This window comes from Columba livia, chromosome 2 (assembly GCF_036013475.1).
Source record: "Columba livia isolate bColLiv1 breed racing homer chromosome 2, bColLiv1.pat.W.v2, whole genome shotgun sequence".
Classification (NCBI taxonomy): Eukaryota; Metazoa; Chordata; class Aves; order Columbiformes; family Columbidae; genus Columba; species Columba livia.
Genome location: NC_088603.1, coordinates 28,638,977 through 28,654,421, shown reverse-complemented (window position 1 = coordinate 28,654,421; position 15,445 = coordinate 28,638,977). Strand labels below are relative to the sequence as shown.

Genomic DNA, 15,445 nt, shown 5'->3' with positions numbered 1-15,445 from the left:
TGCCAAAAGTTGAAGCACACACCTAATGCTGAATTAGGATTTGACTCTTAATGTCTTTGTGAAGACGTTAAACACCTGTCTGAGGTGAACAGAAATAGTTTCCATTTGTAGTGAATTGTCTTGGAAAAAACTCTGCTATAAAATACTCTAGTTGGAATGAGAGACTAAACGTGTTATAAAATTATGTTGAATAGGTTAATCTCCACATTCAATATTCATCTATACTGAAGCGTAAGAACAGAGTACAGTTCAGAGGTCTATAGTTTTGATGACCTTAATTCTTCATCAAAATTCCATTTTAGAAATTTCAAGACATTTCCATAAAGATTAATTTTTACATATGACCTGTAAATCCCAATTCCCCTGAAACTGCTTGAACAAGGTTGATGATGATGTTTCCGTACTACAATATGCAATAGCAGCTTCACTCAGGGTAGTTTTTGCAATGAACATGTTTATTTTACAGATGGACCCATGCATGCTTTGTTGCGACAGGCAAGTGGTGAAAATCTCCAACTGATGAATGCCCCTAAGCCAGAAGGTCTCCAGGATATCTGGTGAGTGATCTTCTGTTGCTTTATTTGGCTCTTGCTGATACCCATTTCACTGCTGACTGGACAAATGCCATTCAACAATAAAATATCCTTGCCTGGAGGATTTGACACAGATGGGTCTGGTCAGATTGGTCTGTTAAGGGTAAGGAATCAAGCCCACGACCTTTTTTACTGATAATGGAATTATATGTTATACTTCACAGAACAGCTGCTCGCTGTTTGGCTTTACATTGTACTTCTATTTAATTTTTATTTCTTTCTTTTTGTTTGTTTGCTTTGTTTTGTTTTGGGTTTTGGTTTGGTTTGGTTTGGTTTGGTTTGGTTTGGTTTGGTTTGGTTTGGTTTGGTTTGGTTTTACCTGAGACTCCACATTATCATAAATAAATAGAAAATGATCTATGAGTGTACTCAAACCAAAGATTATTCTGCTGTGCGTAGCTATGAAAATAAAATATTTTTTCCCCCTTTTTTTTGACAAATAACATTTTTATTAGCAACCAACCACTACTAAGGTTATTATATCAATCCTAAAAAATAATTATTGTTGATTAGATATAATATAATTACTAATCCTATAAGACTGTTACAAAATGGTATACAGTTATAATTAATAAATTGCCATGCAATGAGATGGTAAAAACTGGTACACCAAGCCAATTCTACTTCCACAATGGTATAAACCAAGAAATACTCCACTGAGGTCAGTAATCTTATTCAAGTAAAAGGAGAATAAATTCAAAATTATGCTACCATAGGCCTTACCTACACAATAATGTGGTGAATGACTAAGCTCAGAAGGTTTCAGAAATTCTCAGAAAGCAGTTGTTGTTGACACATTTACCATTTCATTTTTCATTCCTCTAATCAAGTTTTTTCTTTATTTGAGTCATCTTTAAACAACTTTTATCATTATATATAAGCAAAATCAAATACCTCCTGCCTATTATATCTAAAGAGATATTTTTTAAAATCAGGTAAGACAATAAATGTGACTCTTTAAGGCTTCTTTCATAGTGAAAGTATCTCTTTAAAATCATTTATCGAATCTTAAAATTACAGAATACTATAGTTCATTGTTATGTTTATGTTACAACCTCCTGTTTAGCAATCAGACATATATGAAATGAAACCAGATTTAACATTTGAACTAATGTATCAGGACAGCCAAGCCATGACTGTTGGATTGTAAAACTCTCCATCACCTCCCATCTTAGCACTCTGGTAGTCTGAGTATCAGACTGCAGAAGGTAGTGATCCAGCAGCAGTAATTGAGGCAAATATCGTCATTATTCCTTGGTCCCAACCACAAGCCTAGACTAATCTCATCCTAGAGCAGAATACTAGAATCACTGGAAATTTTTGGCAAATACCTCTATGAATTGTTTCCAGAGTGTCAGTAAGTGCTGGAGGTATGCAGTAAGGATCTTGTGTCTGTTGGCTAGACAGAATAATTTGACTCTTGGGCATGTGGTTCATGGGTCAGGAAAATAAGTCACCACTGTAGTCAGTTCTAAACATTTACCACACAGAGCACCATACCAGAGTTATAGTATGGCCATGTAGATTTACTTGTAATGTAAAATTTCACATATGGACATCAGGATCTAATTTAAGAAATTTTAAATGTGAATGTGTGTATTTCACTAAAAAGGCAGAGTTTTTCAAATCACTTGTCGGTTATGAAATGTTTACCCAGCTCTGATGATTAGTCATTGGTTGGTAGAATTTAATCTTCAGAAATATGAAAAATATTTTATAAAGAAGTAGTACAAATAACTGGAATGTAAGTTGCCTCACTTTAATGTCTACATTCTCAGGTCTAAATTGTTACTATAAAGTTGTTTTGAATTAAAACTTGGAAGTTTAAATTGAAAACTGTCTTGTATGTTGTAATCAGTTTTTGAAAAATGTAATCATTGCACAGGTTTCCATTTAAATAGTTATTTCCCATGGTGTAATTACCAGTGAAGAAGAATGGAGGGGCTAAACTACAGTGAGATTGAATTTTCAGCTGATAATGCAGCTCTACTTCAGAGTAAACTGTTGGTTGAAAGACTGACATGGGGTATCCCAAGGTTACAGACATTAAGTCTCAAAGCCTCCAGCAGATTATTTGCTGCATAACTGTGCCTTTCAAAGAGCTTGGAGACTTGACTTGAAAATAGAAACAAGCATCCTTCAGAGAAGCTACCAGTACATGATATTAAAAAAAAATTTCAGCAGCAAAACTGTGATATAAGAATAAACATCTGCTCATAGGAAAATATTCATAACTTTTTTCTACTCAAACATTTCCCGTGTGAAAGGTGTGTGAGTCCTCTGGTTCTTACAACTTCTTATAAAGTTCCAAACCCAGATATGTAGAGAGAAGCCTGGAGATACAGACATAATCAGACATTTGTAGACATGATGAGAGACACGTGGAGATGTCTATGCATCTCTGATTATCTCTGTATCTTCAGACTTCTCTTATCCATTAATAACAGTACGTTTTAATGTTATTTCAGCAGTTCATTTTGACATAACAGCCTTATTGTTCCCTTTACTTAAGATCACATAGGCAATTTCTACAGTGATTTGTAAGATGATGAAGGGAATACTCTGCATTATGTTGCACAGTTCTCTATCGCCTGTGATGAGAGCAGCTTCAAGGAAATACCAATCAGAGATGTGTCCTTTCACATGTGGTTACCTTTTGGTTATAAAGGAACATATACACCTTCCTAAAAAAAAGAGTTTCAATACGCTTGAGAGAGAGTGCCTGTCAGATAAAAGAACTGCAGCTGCTGAATATATTTTTATATATTAAAGCATTTTAAGATTGTGGGTGTGTTGCAAGTAAATGATTTAACTACATTCAGCTGTCCTGTAAGTTGTTTGTAATTACTGATTTTGCTTTTCAGATGTACATAATAAAATTCTCAATGTAGCTCTTTCAAATGCAGCAGCAATGCTGACTCTTCAGTACTCGATAGTTCAATCACACAGGATATCTTCATATTTAAGTGAAGCAAAAAATAAAAAAGAAAGATAGAGGCAGCACGAGGTAATGCCTGGTATTATTAGCGGCTCAAATTTGATTGCTTTGCAGTGATATCTCCAGTCTTTGGAAAAAAACTGATATTTTTAATCATATCTCTGTCAGTTGTCACAGCTTTAATATTTCAGTAAGTCCATAAAATGTTTCTTTCAGATGTTGATAAATTTTCCCACATAGTCTACAATAAACACTTCTTTCTAGTCAAAAAACTTATCAAAATATTTCCTCCTAAACAAGCAAGATGCCCACACTGCATAAAAACAAAGCAAATTTTAAAAGTGTCAGAGAAAATTTATTTGACACTTACTCTGATCTCCAGTAATCAATCATTTGTATCCCAGCCTATCACAGTTGTATTCAAACACCTGTGTTTCCCATTTTCCCCAGTAAGGCAATTTTTTTTTTTTGTTTCCTATACAATCAAAGCATATTGACTCATGCCCTGTTGACAACATAGCAAAACATGTAATAATTTCTGGAGCCCTCCAATTATAATTAGTAACTTACACTTAATTTTGTAAGAAGTATAAGCAGATAGGCTAACACAAGACAAACTGAGATTCTCCCAATATATACATAATGAAATACAGATGTGGTTTTATGAAGTACAAAGGAATTTTATAGAACAAAAGATGGGAATTAGACCAGGACTGAGGCCCATATAGGAAATCGTAACATTTCAGCTCAAGTTGAGAAGGAATCATCAAGAAGGGTCCATCCTGAACGGTATGTCTAGCTTTGAAGAGTTATATAACCATTTCTTCTTTGGAACTTTCATTTAAATGAAGTTCCTGACAAACTATTTGACTTTCATAGTGTCAGTTTCAACTTTTTTTTTTTTGAAGATGAGGGTGTTCTGGCAGAACAACTTTATCACTACCTCTTTCTTAGCTCCCCCTTCCACCTCCAGCTGATCTACTCTTCAGATGTCAGTAGAAATGTTCCTCTTATATTGATTTGGAAACACAAACTTTTATACTGTTTGCAATGAAAATAAACTGTTTCAAATTTGAATTAGAATTTTACTTTAATCAACTCAGCATTTGATCAACAAGTGAAGTCACTTTTCAATCTGCATTAATGTGATGCCAGAACGTACACACAATCTGAATAGTAATTGGTTTTTTGTGTTTCTGAAAAGGCCTAGGTACACAGACGAATGTCTTTCACTTACCTACAGACCATTCAGCATTAAATAAGTTTGAGGAGTTAATTTGATGAGGATAGGAATTAAAATAGGAAGTAAGGCTAGCAAATGCTTTTAAAGGTACTTTATTTTCACAGATTCTTCAAATTCTCTGCATATACAAAGTAGCAATTACGAAGTCTGTTGTGTACATAAAAGGCAAAGCTTTGGCTATCTTCTCCAAGCAAGTTCTGTGATCAGGTTTTAGCACAACATACGCTTTTGTTAAAAGAAAACTCTTTTCAACTCTCTGCACTATAAAAAGAACTTGAAACACCACTGTCATGAAGCAGGAACAGGTGAATACAGGAGTATTTGAACAGGTACCTTCCCTTCAGTGCACTGCATGATTTAATCTGTAGGTAAATATATATTAGAGAGATAAAACACAATGCCATACTAGGGCAGGGGTCAATAAATTGAACTCCGGTTGTTCAACTTAGGCTGCAGCAGTGTACCCTTGAGATAGAGAGTATTGATGTTCATGTTTTGATTCAAAGTCTTTATGTAGTACCTGGCAAGCATTGAGGGAGTTTCCTCTCTGTCTTAATCTTCTTTGACCAGACTTACTGCCTGAAAATTTGTTTTTAGGACAGATCACAATGCTGTTTATGACTACTTCTGTTCAAGGACTGGCTTATATACTACTAATGAGCTACTGCTCATCAGAGAAGCAGAAGTAAGTTGAATCAAGATATCTCTTAGAAACTGGCAGTTAGACTAACCACCTAAAATTACTAGTAACACTAGCTACACTGTTCAGTATTGCCAGAACTTCATTCCTATTCAGTGAACCAGTATAATCACAACATAGAAAATGGACCTAATGTAAGATGTGGCCTTGGACAACACTAGTCACTTTAACTGCTCTTCTTTCTCATAGGAGGCCTCCAGATTCACACAACTGCATTAAAAGGTAGGGTTTGTCACATAAATTCACTTGTTCAAAAGTTAAGCATACAGCTGCCGCGACTGAGAGACGGGGACGCAACTTGATGCAAGCAAGGTGTCCGCTTTATTGTATGGCAAACATACATTTATATAGTCTAAGGCACACATGTTTCATGCTGATTGGCTAATCACTTTAACAGACATTAAGCTAGCTAAGGCGGGAATCTTAGTCAGGCAGTGTTCGCATGGTAACAAGATCGTTATCTCGTAGTCACAAGCTGTCCCCCGCTCGAGGGCTCCAGGGCGCAGGCACCCCCACCGACCACAAGCTCCCCGCCTCCAAGTCGCCTCACAACTACCGCAACACTTAACTTTATTCACACAACAAACTAGCCTATTAACTCCAAATACAGAAAACTAACTCATCAACTCTAAATTCAGACAACCCACATCTCCCCCTTTTTGTTTTAATTAACTGACCCTCCCAAGGTCGGCAAACGACCAACTCGAGGACATCTTACTAACAGCTCCGTACTGGGGGTTTTCGTAATTTCTTTCTGATCTTGGTCCGCTCCTTGCTGCACAAGGAAAATCTTGTTCATTGAAGCAGTTATTGATTTTTGCAAGCATTGTAACACACATGGGATTACTATTAATAATGCTCATTTGAATGTCTTTGGCGCATTCAATCTTAGAATATAAAATGTCCCCAGACCTTTGTGCTACAATTTTCCCCCAATCGTTAGAATAATAATCATACCGGGGAGAATATTCTGTCTCTCTACCTGTTATCAATAACACCTGAACTGTATTCCACTCAATTGTTAGGCAGTTATCACACCAGCGTCCTACTGTATGGCGATTTAGCCACTGTGATTTTCCACAATTAGCACAAATTCTACAAATCCACGGATTACATTTTTCACATTGGGGACACTTAAGCTCCCATTTGTTAACCTCTGGAACAGAGTTCATTCAATTATTGATCAGTAGTGTCTTCTATGTCAGTCGCAGGATCAGGACCAGGAATGTCTTCAGGAGGCTGCTGCAGTGTCTCTCGAAAAGGTCTCACATTTTTAGCTGGGATCCAGCGGGGACCTCTTTCTGTGGAAACACAAGCATAGCCTCTTCCCCACGTGACAAGGGGATAGGGTCCCATTATCTTACCTGTTTCGGGGTCCCGGATCAATACTGGCGGCTTAATCTTGGGTTCAAAAAGGGTGTTTGTGCTAAAATGACGAACTACTGGAGGATTGCTGTCTAACAGGGAACAATTCAAAAAATTAAAAACATACAAGGCTTTCTGTATTCGCTCCTCTGGTGTAGCAGCCCCTATTCCCCCTTTTTGTTTTAATAACAGGCGTTTTAAGGTTTGGTGAGATCGTTCTATCAAAGCTTGTCCCGTAGGAGAATGAGGGATACCTGTAATGTGTGATATACCCCAAGAGGCAAAAAAGGTAGTTAAGGTTTTAGATACATATGCGGGGCCATTGTCAGTTTTAATTTGAGAGGGTACCCCTAAAGTAGCAAAAGCGCGCATTAGATGTTTTTGCACATCACGTGCTTTTTCTCCTATATGACAGGAAGCAAATAACATTCCTGAAAATGTATCAATAGAGCAATGAACAAACTTTAAACGACCAAATTCAGCAAAATGAGTGACATCTGTTTGCCAGAGTTGAAGGCTCTGTAGCCCTCTGGGGTTGACTCCTTCTGCTATAGAAGGGAAAGAGTGCCTTTGACAATCAGGACACACCGCAATGATATTATGGGCTTGTTGTATAGTGAGGTCAAATTGACGCTTAAGGCCTGCAGCATTTTGATGAAAAAAGGAGTGGCTGAGTTTAGCTTGCGCTAATCGATCTGGTAACACCTGCACCGGTAGCGTAAGCAAATCCGCTTGTCGGTTCCCTTCTGCAATAAAACCAGGTAGAGAAGTGTGAGATCGAACATGCATAATAAAATAAGGGTGAAGACGGGAATTTAACAGAAAGATGAGTTCTTGTAACAAATTAAACAGTGCCGTATGAGAAACATCTCGTAGCACAGAAGCTTCTGCTCGGCTAACAATTCCTGCAACATAAGCAGAATCAGTGATTATATTGAGAGGAATAGACCATTTTCGAAACACTCGAACAACTGCAGACAATTCTACTATTTGAGGAGAACCCTGTACAGTCTCTACATCTGAGTTCCACCGTTCCCGATGGTCATCCCACCAAAGGATAACAGATTTGTGAGATTTGCCAGACCCATCCGTGAATACAGTGAGGGCTTGTAAAGGCTGGTCACTCCGCTTTGGAATAGGTAAAAGGTGGAAATCAATGCTTAACAATTTGTGAGAAGGCGGATGAGAAGTGAGTTGGCCTGCATAGCCAGTCAGAGCTATACCTAGTGCATCTGATTGTTGTTGTAACCATTGCAAGTAAACACTTGTTACCGGCATACATATGAGGGCGAAGTCCGTGCCTGCCAGGGTAAGTAATCGCTGTCGAGCCCTGATGATTAAAGATGCAAACATTTCATGTTGGGTAGAAATTGTCTTTGTGGCTTGGTTAGGTAAAAAAATCCATTCAATGATCAGTAAAGGGTCCGTTTTCTGGCAATCCCATTGGAAAATAAGTGCATGAGGCTGTCTAGCAGGGTTAAGGATGATTAATTGAAAAGGCAATTCTGGTTCCCATCGATGCGCTTGTCTGGAGGTAATCGCTGCCGCAGCTTTATGCAAGGAAGCTATGGCTTCAGGACTAAGAGTTCGCGGAGCGTTTAAGTCCAAGCTTCCTTTAAGCATTTCGAATAAGGGACGAAGATCCGCCTTGGTGATTCCTAACAATGGTCTGACCCAATTGATTGTTCCCAGCAGTTTTTGCACGTCATGTAAATTCTTTACATTCGCCTGTATTTGTAAAGGTTGCGGAGCAATAGTCTGAGCCCTTATACGCCATCCTAAGTATTTCCAAGGTGGTATTTTTTGAATTTTTTCTGGTGCAATACAGAGGTCTGCTGATTTTACAGCAGCCACGACAAGGGCTACAGCTTCCTCCATGACTTCATGGTGCTGTGCTGCCACTAGAATGTCATCCATATAATGATATAACAATGCAGCAGGTACTACAGTTCTGACAGGACTAAGTATTTTTGCTACATACCATTGGCATATTGTAGGGCTATTTTTCATTCCCTGTGGTAGCACAATCCACTGGTATCTTTGCAAAGGAGCTTGCATGTTGACGCTTGGTACAGAAAAGGCAAATTTAGGGGCATCGTCTGGATGCAATGGAATGTTGAAAAAACAATCTTTGAGGTCTATGATGGTTAAATGCCAATCTCTAGGGATCATGGCGGGTGACGGAAGCCCAGGTTGCAGGGCCCCCATGTCTTCCATAGCGTCATTAATTTTTCTGAGGTCATGGAGCAAGCGCCACTTGCCAGTCAGTTTTTTAATAACAAAAATAGGCGAGTTCCAAGGACTCGTAGAGGGTACAATATGTCCCATAGATAGTTGTTCATTAACTATTTCTTGGAGGGCGTGAAGTTTTTCCAGCGACAGGGACCATTGATCAATCCAAATAGGAGTATCTGTTTTCCAAGTTAACTTTAGGGTTTCACGCCCCTCAATGGCCCCACCTAAAAATGTGTCTGGATAGACATCCCCCACTGGGATAACACATCACGCCCCCACAAGACCATAGGTACTGGTAAGATAAACGGTTTGACTGAGGCAACTTGTCCTTCTGAATTTTGAACTTGTATTATTTCTGCGCTTTGGCGGCTAGCTCCACACCCCCCAATTCCTGCTAATGTCTGAGAGATATCAGCTAAAGGCCACCTAGAAGGCCACTTTGCTTGAGAAATAACGGTAACATCTGCACCTGTATCAATAATTCCACTTAACATAACTTGCTGACCTCTGCGAATGAGGGTGCATTGACATATAGGACGTTTTTGTGAGATGGCTTGAACCCATAAAATTAGTGGTTCTCCCGTAGATCCAAAACTTCCCTGTCTCTGTGGGAGCAATTGGTCAGGGATTGGGACATAGTCTTCCTTAGGGATCAGTATCAATTGAGCGATACGACTTCCCTCTGGTACTGTGCAAGGAGGAAACGGGGTCCAGGCCATAATTTTGATTTCTGAATTACTGTCAGGATCAATTACTCCGGGCAATACAAAAAGCCCTGACAGAGTGGTGGACGATCTTCCTAATAATAAAGCCTGCGTTCGAGGGGGCAAAGGACCTGCAATTTTGGTAGGCAGTAAGTGAACAGAGGAATCAAGTAGCGTTACTGTGTGGGCGGTTGCCAGGTCCAGGCCGGTGCTCCCTGCTGTTGCTGGGCGGAGACTGGAAACACTCCTGTTTCCCCCCCCGGCGTTTGTGGGGGCGCCGGTCGCGGAACTTGTGTCTGTGCGCGCCGCGGCCCCGCGCTCTGCGATCGGTTTCCCTGTATGGGGCGCCCTTGAGAGTCGTATTTAGATCGACATTGGTTAGCATAGTGGCGCCCTTTTTGGCACTTAGGACAAACTCCAGGTATTTGGGGTCGTTTCCCAGCATTGGCACTAAAGCAATCTTTTTTAAGGTGTCCCGGTTTTCCACACCCATAGCAGTTTCGCTGTGGGTCGGCGCCCATCGGGCTGTGCATGGCCGCAAAAGCAGCAGCCATGGCCTCATATTTATGATCCATAGTGCCAATTCTATTACAGGCTTCCACCATTTCAATTAAGGTAGGGTTTTGATTTGGGAGAGACTTCAAGAGCTTTTTACAATCGGCGTTAGCGTTTTCCACAGCCAGTTTAAGGAGTAAAATCTCCCGAGCCTGTACGTTATCAACTTGCCGCTCTAAGGCTTGTTTTAATCTATCTATAAACTGCATATACGGCTCACGGGGTTCCTGAGTGATACTAGTGAATGCTTTTTGGGGTCTGCCAGAGTCAGGAACTCTCAACAAGGCCCTTTTCGCTTCTTCTCTGCCTGCTTCCAAAGCCTCCCGAGGAATGTCCCTAGCTTGGGCCGCGGGATCCGAAAACTGCCCTGTTCCTGTGAGGTGCTCTATAGTCAATGCAGCTAAGGCGGCATTAGCATGTCCTGCATAACCCAGCAAAACTGTCTGCAATCCCGTTCTCCATTGAGACTCCCACATTGTATATTGTGTTGGGGTTAATAACAATCGCGCGAGAGATTTTAAATCATGTGGGGTCATGACATATGTATCGAATACAGAAGATAAAAGGCTTGCAAAATAAGGGGAAGACAACCCATGCTCGGTAACTGTACGGCGCAACTCCTTAATTACCGAAAAAGAAAGAGCTTCCCACTGAGCCTGAGCCCTCCCCCGTCCTTGGTATATAACGGGGGCTACTATAGTTCTGGCTATTTCCAACTCCCCCTCGTTTATCGCTTGGCGCTTAATCTTTCCCCAAACCTCATGAGGATCAGGGGGAAAAAGATCAGGTTCCTTTTCAGGGTAAATCGGACCCGGGTCAAAGGGATCACCCTCCGGGGGATATCCAGCAGCACAAGCTAACGGTGGCGCAGAGGGTTCCGCCCCACCAGCGATTTTAGAAGGGCAGGGGGGAGGTGACTGAGCTCCCTCCTCGGAGCCTCGCTGATTTTGCTCTTGTGCCTTTATGGTTTCAAAGATTTTTCTCCAACTGGGGAGCATATACTGCGCTTCCTCATCTCCTGAGGTAGCTGCGTCCCATAACTTTACCCCCACATCGTCCCAAAGTTCACGCGTAAAAATAGAAGAAGCAGTCACCGCGGGGATCTTAACCTGCACCCATTTAAGGATTAACTTAAGATCTTGTTCCGAAAGAGTCTTTTTCCCATGCTTCTTAAGTAGAGCTTTCATAAGCTCATAAACGTCTCTCTCAGGGGAAGACTCCTGATTCCCTATTTTGCTAGTTTCCCGCAGCTCACCTCTCGTTCCAGACGGAGGGATTGTTTGGCCGGCCGGCTTATCCTGCTTCCTTTCAGCATCTCATTCCACGTTCTGCGGGACTCGCGACATGCCACCAGGTAGGCGGTTTTTCAATCCTCGGCGGTTTCGTCGCTGACGATCACGTCGGAGGTCACCAATTTGCCGCGACTGAGAGACGGGGACGCAACTTGATGCAAGCAAGGTGTCCGCTTTATTGTATGGCAAACATACATTTATATAGTCTAAGGCACACATGTTTCATGCTGATTGGCTAATCACTTTAACAGACATTAAGCTAGCTAAGGCGGGAATCTTAGTCAGGCAGTGTTCGCATGGTAACAAGATCGTTATCTCGTAGTCACAAGCTGTCCCCCGCTCGAGGGCTCCAGGGCGCAGGCACCCCCACCGACCACAAGCTCCCCGCCTCCAAGTCGCCTCACAACTACCGCAACACTTAACTTTATTCACACAACAAACTAGCCTATTAACTCCAAATACAGAAAACTAACTCATCAACTCTAAATTCAGACAACCCACAACAGCTATTGTCTGCAGTGAGAGATGCCTCTGGAAAACAATGATCCCATTCTAAGATAAGTATCTGAAATTGTTAGGCTACATCACACTTCTGAGATTCTCTTGTGTTTTTTCAGTTTTTTGGTTTTTGTGTGTGTGTTTTTTGGTTGGTTGATTGTTTTCAATGACCAGAGATTTAAAGAGCCAAAAATGTTTAGCTTCAACTGTGTATCAACCCTCTAGATGATTATGCTGACTGAAATTAAGCCTTTCCAAATCTATGTGGTTTTCCCTTATTTTCACAGTTGTATTTATCTAGTCCTCTCTTCTTACTCACATCAGCTTTTTGATCTCACTGTGCTGTTCTCTTTATTCTCCAAGTGGTTCCGGACTTGACAGCACTGCCATATTGAATTATATTCCAAATTATTCAACCCTTTAAAGTATATTTTTATTTGTATATGAAAATAACAACCTTCATGACAAAATGAGAGTTTTCAAAACGTTCATAAGACCAACACAAAATATGTCACCATTTCCAGAAATTGTGTCATATTGGCAAGAGAGTAATTAATGAAACTCAAGTTTAGAAGTAGTTTTACTATGACCACACTTACCATTTGCTACATGGAGATCAGCATTTAAACCCGTGGTTGAGTTAGCACATCCTGAAACGTTACCATGGATCAGCTGAACTGCCATAGCTGATAGAATAAGCACTTGATCTGTGGTGAACTACACCAAAATAATTAGAATGAGCTTGAGCTTACTAAAATTACTTCAAATGTGACAAGCTTGAACCTATTAGTGGTTAACACTGTAACGTGCTATGGAATGGTTACATGCTATTATAAGTGAGTTCTCAGGTTAGCTAGTCCTGTGAATTGCAATAGTGACATCTCTTTAAGTCTGTTCCACTGCCTTTTCCTATTCAGTTTTATTTAGAGGAGAGAGGGAATTTCTAAACATGAAGGCTAATGTACAAGAATAATTTCTAAAAAAACAAGGAACAGCAGCTATTTAAAACAAATGAACATGTAACAAGCTTACAGCACTGTAACAGCAGGATACAGGAGAAAAAATGTAAAAATAGCCACTTCAAAAAATTGTTTATTAAAGCCCTCATCTCCACAGCAGGAAATAAAAAGAAAAATACTGGAACAGCTACCTTAAAAATGATTTATTAAAAAATGCATCACCAGAGATGTACAGAAAGAAAACAGTTTACCAGCCATCTTAAAATAAATGTATTCAACTATGCCCCAGCAGGAAACACTACAAAAATTAAAATTTTCACTGTGTGAAAATAAATAAATAAAAATATTTTCAAACAAGTATACATAAATAAGTTCTTTTGAAATAGATTTATATAGCTTGTATTGCACTAGTGAAATATAAAGACAGCACTATTCACTGATGTCTTCATTCTTCATAATGTTGCATTCCCATTTCAACAAATGTGTACAATATGCATTGAAATAGGAGCATGTGAGAGGTCCCTTCTCCCTCAAGTTTAAATGTCAGTGAGCTCACCATCTTTCATTGCTGACTTCTTTATATTATATTTTATGTTATATTATTTCTTGTAAGCTTGTTTTCAAGAGGATAATGGAGCTGTTCTAAAAGTTTCTTTTCCAGCTGAGTCATTGTTTCAGCTGGGAATCCATGATTTTGTGCAGTATTTCGTATTTGAGTTGGATTTGCATATGAGGGTGGTAACCAAAGTTGCATGGAAGCACAGTATCTTTTAAAGAAGCCAAGGATTGCCTAATGACTAGGTAGAACCATTCCAGGGCCTCATTCTACTATGACATATTATGTTATTCCACTGGCCTCAGTGAGGTTTAGTCAGATGCATGGAGGAAGTAACAACAGCATAAATCCTTTTGTTGTCAACCTGCTTTTATCATTGACTCTGTAAGCCTGGATATATTTGTTAGCCCTGTAGCTCATGGTTTACTTATATTTACAAATAAACAACAGCCAACTACTTTGGCCATTCTAAGATCGCACAAACACAGAATGGTTGGGATTAGAAGGGACCTCTGGAGATTATCTAGTTCAACCCACCTGCTAAAGTAGGTTCACCTAGAGTAGATCACACAGGAATGTGTCTAGGCAGGTTTTTAATGTCTCCAGAGAGTGAGACCCCACAATCTCTCTGGACAGCCTGTTCCAGTGCTCTGGCACCCTCAAAGTAAACAAGTTTCTCCTCATATTTAGATGGAACCTCCTATGCTTCAGTCTGTGCCCATTGCCCCTCAGCCTATCATTGGGCACCACTGGAAAGAGTCTGGTCCTATCCTCTTGACATCCACTCTTCAGATATTTATAAGCATTGATAAGATCCCCTCTCATTTCTCTCTTCTCCAGCCTGAACAGACACAGCTGTCTCAGTCTCTCCTCACATGAAAGGTGCTCCAGGTCCCTAATCATCTTTGTAGCCCTCCACTGGACTCCCTCTAGTAATTTCTTGTCCTTCTTAAACTGGGGAGCCCGGAACTGGACGTAGTACTCCGGATGTGGCATCACCAGAGAGAGGGGGAGGATTGTCTCCCTCGACTTGCTGGTCATACTCTTCCTAATGCACCCTCAGGGTACCGTTGGCCTTTTTGGCCACAAGGGCACATAGCTGAGTCATGGTCAACCTGTTGTCAATCAGAACTCCCAGGTCCTCCACAATGTTGCTTTCCAGCAGGCCAACCACTAACCTGTACTGGTGCCTGGTGTTATTACTCCTCAGGTGCAGAACCCTGGAGCATTCTCAATCTTTGTTTCAGGCCATTGCTTCATATGTAAGTAAAATAAACCTCATCTTTATAAATATTCAGTTCTAAGTCACTCACTGGGATTTTTGTCTCATCAGTGTGAACCAGGTTTATCAACCTGGAGAACTCCTTTGCTATCTATATTGCCCAAAGCCTCCCCTGTGTTTGGGAACAGGCTTGGGGACAAAGGATGCAGTGATTTTGTGTTGTTCAAAAAGACCTAGATTAGTTACCTGCTTTATCTATGCTAAGCCTTGGAAAGCCACCATGCCTGCTAATGCTGTACAAAGAGAAAAGTCAGACTCCCTGACTTCTTCCAGCAGTACTCATTTCTATCCCAACATGTCAGCTTTTCTGTGGTAGTAAGAACAGGAAAGCCTTACTTTCAGACATTGTCTTCTACTATTTATTCCAGGTATCCTTGCCTTTACCCACTGAGTCCAGGAGCAGTCAGGTCCTGGACTCTCATTCTTGATGTGAATCAGACAATTCTGACCACAGTGATAAAAAGCCCTGATCTGTTTGTGTCCACAAAAAAAAAAAAAAAAAAAAAAAAAAAAAAAAAAAACCAC

The 15,445-nt window shown here is 40.3% G+C and overlaps 1 long non-coding RNA gene across 1 annotated transcript in view; it reads left to right on the top strand.

Moving 5' to 3' along the window:
• Positions 1–464: 464 nt before the first annotated feature.
• Positions 465–15,445, top strand: part of LOC110355756 (uncharacterized) — a 36,778-nt gene continuing 21,797 nt past the window's right edge. The window contains exon 1 of the long non-coding RNA XR_010470041.1: positions 465–557. This is a non-coding gene — a long non-coding RNA (uncharacterized LOC110355756). The remainder of the gene's footprint in view (positions 558–15,445) is intronic.